The sequence below is a fragment of the Micrasema longulum genome, unplaced genomic scaffold (assembly GCF_059751315.1).
Source record: "Micrasema longulum isolate JH-2025_06_02 unplaced genomic scaffold, ASM5975131v1 h1tg000883l, whole genome shotgun sequence".
Classification (NCBI taxonomy): domain Eukaryota; kingdom Metazoa; phylum Arthropoda; class Insecta; order Trichoptera; family Brachycentridae; genus Micrasema; species Micrasema longulum.
In genome coordinates this window covers 915,458-924,908 of record NW_028278075.1, presented here as the reverse complement: position 1 = coordinate 924,908, position 9,451 = coordinate 915,458, and positions in this window count along the sequence as shown.

Sequence of the window (9,451 nt, the reverse complement as noted above, 5' to 3'; positions counted from 1 at the left end):
TTTCTTGTATACCCACCCACGAACAGGCCATGCCTTTGTGAGATTTTTTGTTTACTATTTTTTACTATTAATATGTATTTCATTGCTAAATAATTATGCTTTTTTTTAATACTCTATTTTATCATTTGTGTTTATTGTAAAAAAACAAAAAAAAAATAATGAAGAAAATAACTTAAAAAATGCTTATTTTTTAGTTCACCAGATACACGCTCTCCTGTTTTTTTACTTTGACTGTTATTATGTAGATGTAAAGATATTTATTTTTAAATAGAATTGATTTTATAAAGGTAAATCTACATTAACAAGCCACTAAAAGTGGCATGGTGGGGGCTTTGTATTTATATTAGCATTATCTTATATCTGTACTAATATATTTCAATATCAAAAAAATAAGATGGAACTAGGTGAACGCTTCCGTTCCAATTCAGAGATGCATATTGAAATGGATTCAACATGAGTTTTTTAATGTTTTATCTTAATGATAACATGCACATCAAAGTTCAAACAGCACTAATCGTCAGCAGACAGCGTGACAGTACTGTCGGGGAATTCATTGAACAAGAGTGTTCTATTTAGGGCAGTTTAAGGCATTCCTCGTGTTATAGAAATTCCTCAAAAGTGTACACTGAACAGTCATTCACACGAAGAGTTTAAACAGATTAGCCGTTCACAACAGAAACAATAATTACAATACAAAGAAACGGCGGGTGTTGCCAGATCCAATACAATAACAAAACGTGTTATATACCGTTATTTCTCCACAAAAACAGATCACTGCGAAGCGGGCGAGGAACACTTAGGATTGACCACGTTTCAAACGTTTCGATCGACGATTTAGTAGCACAATATCACAATTTGAAAGAACTGTTCGCGCGGAGCACTGGTACGGAACAGCCTCGGGAGGAGAACCGTCGGCAACTGAGTCTACTCATTTACTGAATGTCTGACTCACCGTACACGTTGGTAGTTGGTAGTTAGTCGGTCGTAGTTTGTGAACCACTGCAACGAACTTCAATACCAATCTAAACTGCCACGAACTCGATAATACTGTCTCTTTTTCTGTCGCTTATCGTCTGATAAAATGTATTGTATTGTATTTTACTTAATTTATTTTATATAAATTATTTATTGACAATTCTGGATGGAATTCCATTGTAATGATGTAATAATTTATATTGACATATAAGTTATCAATTTAAAAATACTTGGTACATTTCCACTTATTCATTTGACCAATTAGCGCTTTCACCCTCTAATGGGCATCTTCAGACTGGTGAATATTATACAGTGTAATGATAATTTATATAAAACTAAATATTATCTTAAGTGTAGGTACATTTAAAAATAAGTTGAAAAATATACAATACGCAATATTTCAATGGAACAGAGTGAGACAAATTATTATAACACGTGTACTTAAAGAGAAGATTCTATTATATGAAAAATAATATTGTTTTATTACAATGTACAGCGTCCAACTGAGTCTCGGGTTCGATTCCCGACATGGTTGATACGAAATATTATTTATTTAAAAGGGTCTTTTCACTTCAAAATATTTCATAGTCCATGAACAGGTACCTGAAGCGTAAGACTGATCATCTTACCTTCACGTAACAAAAAAATATTAAGATAAGCTGCGATTGTTGCTGTGCCTTATGCACCACTAGGTGCGGAAAAAGAATGATGATGATGATAATAAAAAATATATTTATTAACAAAAAATAGAAAATTCGATTGCACCAACCACCACACAAATTGATAACAATAGTTATTAGGGTAAATAGATCCAATAAATAAAATAAAATATTAATTTACAGGGGTGCATTTTCATTATAATATTTCATCTTACCTTGTAACAAATCATGTTTGACAAAGCGCATCTATTGGTTTATCGATGTAGTATCCTATGCACCATTAGGTGTGAATAGGGGAATGATGACGATGGTAGAAAATATATTACACCAAGTTTATTATGTTACTTTTTTGAGTATGAATAAATTATTTTTAACTTAATTTTTTTAACATATCAAACACAGTAAAATTTACTCAGCGTAACAAAGCTCGTTTTAGACTCAAGCGCTGGAAATCAGTGTGAATAAACTCTTTGCCATTTGCCACCCATTCGTATCGATCGACACAAGTCTAGACTCCATATATCAATGCAAACAAAGCTACAGCATACTTCCACCAAGAATTTCACTAACAATTTGAATATAACATACGTTGTGTGAGGGAGACAGAAAAAATAACTTATTTCTGCTTCAATTTGTATACCGTTACGTGTTGGCATACATAATACATACTGATAAATAAATTGTAAGTGTTGTGGTGAATGTGTATTATTAATATTTTGCTGAAGTGTGAGTTTGTATTTTCGATATCGCTAGATAAGTCACTAGCCCAAAAATACCATTTTGAGAAATTGAAATTCGAGAATTTGGAGAACTAGGAAAAATCGGATCTTTGTGTTTTTAGATGTTTTATATATACAACTTTCTGTATAATTCGTTCAACTCTTATAATAAAACTCCCGTTGATCCCTTATTCTCTTACATCACTTCACATTACATACATTCATATTGTTATTTTTAATAAAATTTCTCTACTGATAATATCGCTTTAATGAAATGTATCAACTACCTTTGGTTTAAAATCTTCTCCTTATATTGCTTTTTCAAATTTTAAAGATTACCTGTTATTCTTTCTTTTTTCTATACTGCATTGAAATGTTTTTATGCTTTAAACTACTTTTAATTACTAATATCATATATGTATATAAGATAGATATATTGCTGCTCTAACTATAATGTGTCATTATTTTTTATACATCTGGGTACGTATTCTGATGAGAAGTTAACTGTAGGTAACTTGTAATTGAACATGTTTAGAAAAAAAAATGTTAACATAATTTATTTTTCATACAGAAAACCTCATTTTACTTTGTAGATAAAATTGAAGATAAATTTTAACGTCCCATCAGAATACGTACCCTGGACAATGCAACCAAAAAGAGTAAGTGATAGGAAGGAAATACATTTTACAGATAATTAAAATGTGGTTAAAAATATGTTTTATATGAATAAATATTTTTTAACATGTTTATTGTTTTATGTTTTATTATACAAATACATAAACACAAAAAATGTTGTATTTAGAAAGAAAACTATCATCCTTGAAAAATTATAAAAATCTGCTTAATTGTCAATAAATTATGTCTGCCTTTAGTGATTTATGCTTGTTGAGATTTTATTGAAAGTCACACCGAAGTAATTGGATTTATGCAACTTTTTTCTAACTAAGTAACATGGGTGACTTTTGCCTCTTAAAGAACATAATATTATAGCTCAAAACTGTATTTTTTTGGGTTGGTGACTTTTGCCTGAACAGCGACGACATAATATACATCTGTACATAATACAAACATAAATGAATTTAATTAAAATTACAATTGCTTAGAAGTGAATTAATCGATTTTATTTTATTGATTGCAACGCAGTATACTAATTTACCTTTGATTTATTTTTCATAATTTAATTTTCTATTCGGAAACAAAAAAAATCAAAATCACAATAGTTTGCTATCTCCAATTTTTTAACAAAAAAAATATATTGGTTGGAATTTTGCAGTTTTTAAAAAGGTTTTATAATTATTGTTAAGTTCAAAATTAATATTTAATTACTTAAAATTTAATGCAACACAGAGGTAAAACATTTTTGAAAGGGGAATATGGAAGTCAGGGCGTATGGCCTGTCATTGGCTGGTTTAATAGACCTCAATTTTAATAACTCCCAAGAAAGTGAAACCCAGTCTTGTCTACAAAAATTTGGATTTGGAACAAACAAACAACCATGGAGAGAAAACCAGAGATAATGGAACGCAATTCACAGACCTCACTTCCTCTACATTCAAATATCTTATCATGCACGCACGCCGATTATTCCGACCTTTAACACGTCCATCTTCAAGTATTTGTTGGATCTGGACTCGCCATACCTTTTTCGGTTCTCCTCTTTTTACAATAGATACAGTAACAGTCCAATTATCCGAATTAATGAGTGGCAAATTTAATTGCTTTTGAAATATTACAGTGAATTGCAATCACATTAAAAACTTAAGTTTTAACATGTTTAAACATGTCCAGCAAAGTTAATTACACAATAAAATTGAATTTACAAACTTCTTTATTTTTTATTTCATGATAACGATCTGGATATTTGGCAATCCGGATGGCTAGAATTCGGATAAACGAAGTTCTACTGTATTTAAAAACGGTGAAATGCAAAGAATAACAAAAAACGTATAGTATTAATGAAATAGTGTAAAAAAATAATATATTTGTCAAAATGATTAAATTCGAATTTTCCACGAAAAAATTTATGTGGAATTACGTTAGTTACGAAAAAAACTGTACACATATGCATTATAATTTTCGAATGGAAATCTCGATTTGACTAAATCAATAAATATCATATATGGGTAATATTGATTGACGTTTTTTTATACACCTGCATGTTTTTAATTATAAATGAATCAATTTAAATAAAAGCAGGAAGAAACTTAGACTATGTAACTATACAGCAATAAATATCCATCCTTGTCAAAAAATAAATCTATCATATTTAACTCAAAGAAAAATTAAATATATATTAAAATGTGTCTTCGGCACGGGATATCCGAGTGAGGACACTTAAAAAATTGTAAACGACCACAAGATATAGTTGAAGACGCTAAAAATACGTACGCGTGACATTTTATAATTTTTAATCTTTTTTTTTAATATCAATAAACTGTGGAAACATTAAAATGCATATATAACTCAATTCGTTTCGAGCTAACCCGCAATGCAGTTGTAGATCGTTATATTTTACTGAGGAAATAAAATGAAGCTCGATTTGCATTGATACGTAATTTGAGATTCATGTTCTCTATGTCTTATTTCGAAAACAGACCAAAACAATATATCCCAACAAAGGCGGAGACTTTTTGTGAGGGGATTGTCTTGTGGTCTTGAGGTCCGAGGTTTGAGCCCCGCGTTACCACTTTTTTTTTAAAGAATATAAATACCTTGACACACGTTATTTATTTTTGCCTTTTATGAGCTATTTATATATTCGTAACAAGAGTTAGTTTTTCGTTTTATCTCCTCATGTGATTGGCTAAGAGTCCTTGTCGTGCTTGAATCAAAATCGTGCAAAAATTACTGCTCTATCAAGTAGTGCCATAATCAAGGGAGAAAATACGGGAATACGTGTTTATGAAGAAAAGTCAGCCCGCGTTTTACCCTGAGCCCTCAAAAATTATGACAATCAACTCATGCCCAACGCGAATTTAGTAATTATTTTACCGCCAGCCGGGTTTTGCGTGAGCGTGACATTTAATTTAAAACCAAAAGAAATTAAAAGAAAAATGACTGATTGTGTCGTGAAAACGTGCCAAAACTGTCCGGATAAAAGGAAAAAGACTTTTTATTGATAAATAGGTACCTAGGTACTTGTTTTTAATTGAATTCCAAAACTAAAAATTGTTAATATTGAAATATTGAATTTAAGTAGGTACCTAGGTACTTGTTTATGGTTGAATTCCAAAACATAAAACAAACATTTTTTAAATATCGAATTCTTTCAGCACGCTCTTCTCACCAACAGGGGTGCACTTATGTAGGAATTCATTTTTTTTAAATGCATTGAATGTCATGTAAATATTATATTATTTTTGAACTACCAAAAATCCAGCAATAAGAAATAAATGGATAGAAATTATAAGGAATTATGTGAAAGAATGTGATTGAGATCTTGTGTGAGATTTGTAAACATTCAAAAGCAATTTTTTTTTTTACACTAAAAAACATTCAATTTTATTTGTATATGCATGCTCGAATGCAACCCTGATAGATCGATGAATAAAACATTTATGCTCCTTACTTCTTTTTTTACATATCGGAATGAAGATTTTAATATCTATAAACACGCGCAGCGCAAAGATCTACATTTCTCTGAAAACCGCACGTGAATCGGTTAAGCCGTTTAGGAGAAGTTTAGCGACATGACACGTACAGAAGAATATATAATAAGATGTATTATCTAGATATTATTGCGAATATTTTTATTGAAATGTGCACACGTATAAATCAGGCACACACAGGTCACCAGGACCTACTTAGGGCTATGGTGAAGAGACAGCGGCGTCGGGCAGGACGTTAAATTAAAGATGGCAGCGGAGGAACAATAGTCAACGGTGGCATCCTAAGCCCCAGTTAGCAAGAGGGGTTACTGTCTCGGCGTCAGGTGGCAACCGGCCGTAAAAACAGAAACCAAAAACAAATCTCCTAGTCCAATGTGTAAAATGAAGATTAGGAGGGCTGACCGTAAGTAAATGGGACATACAGCCAGTTAGAAGAAGAAGTGTACACTTACATATGGCACCTTTAGGACAAAAACGACTCAACTCAAAAAATCAATTTTTTGTGAAACTTCAAAAGAAGAATGTAAATAAATTGTGACACCTTATTCTTTCGTCGATTGATTTGTATTTTTTGAAGTAAGCACCAAAATTATACCGAAGGCTTTCAGCTATGAATCTATGAAAAAAAGCGTAATTAAAAAATATATTATAAGTTTAAATAATACATTTATTTAAAAGAGTCATTATTAGACTGAAAAAAAAAAGAATTTTAAAATCACCAAACACATGATTTAATTTATTTACGAAATAACATAAACGTAAATAAGTCACTAAGATTATCGATAATTTAAATAATAAAATGACATTAACTCATATAAAATTATCAGTAAGCCGGAGTGAAAGAATCACAAAGCTAAATTGGTCGTTTTAATGTTTCAAAAAATAAAGTAAACATGCCATTTGTATCGGAATAAAATCGACTCAACCGGCTTTCGGTCACTATATGTTTGTCTGCGTCTTTCACACAGCTATATAAACACAACACTAATTGCGTCGCTTCGGTACTGACACGGAATCTAAATTCTCTGAGTAATAAAGACACCGAGTTGTGATCCAGTGGCTAGATTTAGTGGCTAGGCGGTTCAGAGGTCCGAGGTTCGAATCCCACTCTAAAACAACTTGATTCTCATCTTCTAATAGCGAGTTATTTAAAACTTGTTGGAAATGCCCTCTAAATTCAAATACTTATTTATGAAAAAAATAAATACATGCAAGGCTTGGAAATTGGATGTAAAAAATATTTTCTTACGCGCGATAAAAATTAGAACATTCAATTGTACCGCGAAGTTTCTTGAAAATGAAAGGAAAAAATAATAAAAACGAACTATTTAAACGACTTCACAAGATCATATGAATCAACCGACGATAAGAGAGTTGTGAAAGATTTCCAGTTTGCGGTACGTCAACGAACCAATGGGCAGAACTGACGGAGAAGAAGCGGAACTTGAGACGTCACACGCAGAGTAATTTCAGAATTACAAAACTTTGAAAAATCCTAGCCCCGATATTACGATACATAATACTAAAGTTTTTTTTTCAACCATTAAACTTCATCATTGACTGGTTTGAATCATTGTTTGCATAGTAAAATATATTTTGTTGTATATTTTATTTTATTAGGGAAATCAACAGTTCTACATACATATTTTTAGTAAACAAACAGATATAGTGTATAAACTCAGAACAAGTTATGAATAGTTTAGTTAGGCGGCTTTTAAAACATTCGAACAAATGCAACGAGGGACGATTTCATTTAAAACGTGATCCGGATTGTGAGAACAATGAAACATTAATTATCAATTATTACAGTAAAGTGGGTTTCGTTTTTGTTCATTGATTCTGAGAATCAACAGACATTTTTTTATCAACAATTGCCAAATGGAAGAGACGGCCGATTACTAGAAAATGTATAATTACAGAAATAACATTTTGCAATAGTTATTTATACCTATGTACATTTAAAAATATAATAATAATTCAAATGAACGTGTAAACGAAAAATTCTCAGTATAATACGAGTCGGTACTAAATATTACTCGAATTAATCCCAATTCACTTGAATTGCTAACGCCATTCCATTGATGACTAATGATGCACCCTTCATCAGCAAAACTTTAAGTTGTTATAATGTTTTTATTTGTAATAAGGGTACAGTTTGAGTTAAGTCCATTCATTACACTAATCCCTAAGTTTTACACTAAAGTCCAAAGCCATTTGCTACGTGTAATTATTTGCGAGTATTTTGCTATGTTGTTACATCCCCATTATATATAATACGGATATTTAATAAGAAAAAAAACAAGAATGCTTTGACAACCGCTGTCATAAAATAAAACGAGGGGTCACTGAAATATTGATTGTTTTCGAATAAGGGAGTGGGCCATAGTACAAATAATATTTTTATAAACATGGGGGAAGATTCACCCAGAAATTAAGTGGGTAACAAAATTATGTAACATAAAAAAAACTATTTAAATTTGTTTCAACAGAGAGGGAAAACATTTTCGAGAAGGGAAAATGGAAGTCTAGGCATTTACATGGCTTGTGACCTGTCATTGGCTGGTTTAAGTGGCCACTTTACACACTGTGTAACATTCGCCATTCTGCCCATGTTTGAACATCCACAATTCCTCAACTCTTCCGTCTGTTGACTCTTGTGAAGTAAAAGAGCTGAGACCTTTATCACGTGGGTGAGATTCATCCGGCCGAACCAATTCACCTACTACGCAACGCCTGAAAACATGACTGAATTGGAAAGTTGTTTGAATAAAAATTGAAAATTGTTGAAATAAATTTAAATATGAATAACTCCCTAGGGAGGAAATCCAGCGAGTCTGAATCATTTGGACATACTCAAACATTGTTAAAAAAAACTAACGCTATTCCTATAATTATACCTTTTTTAGATTGATATAACAAATAATATTCCTTGTTTAACAAGTATAACTGCAACAAGGATATGCCGGTTTTGCATAAAATTTTAGCACGTTTTAAATAATTTGTAGTAGGTAAGTCAGGATATGAAAAATTGAGGTTAGGTAACTTTTGCGCTGACGCCCTCAATTGTAACTACGACACAATTTTTTAAAAAAAAGGTAATACGAGTTAAAAAAAATGCGTCTTCTGGTCCAAAAATACGGTATTCAATAAATTCATTCTACGATCCCTCGTATATGTAAAGCATTTAACAAGAATTTTAATAGTCTTGATATATTTAACACTCCATATAATAGGTACAAAAGAGAACTGATAGGCTAATAACAGAGAATAGACGTTTTGTCTCTTTTCTTCCTCTTAATCATGAAATCAAATGCAATTTTCCACTCCTACTTTCCTTCAATCATTCTTCATCACTCCTTATCAATTTCCTTCTTTTCCTTCCCACTATCTCCTTGTTTTGTCCATATTTCTTTTATTTCAATATATAATATATTTATTCTTTATGTAGTTCAAACTTTCAGCCGTCGTCGCTTTATTGCAGTATAATTTA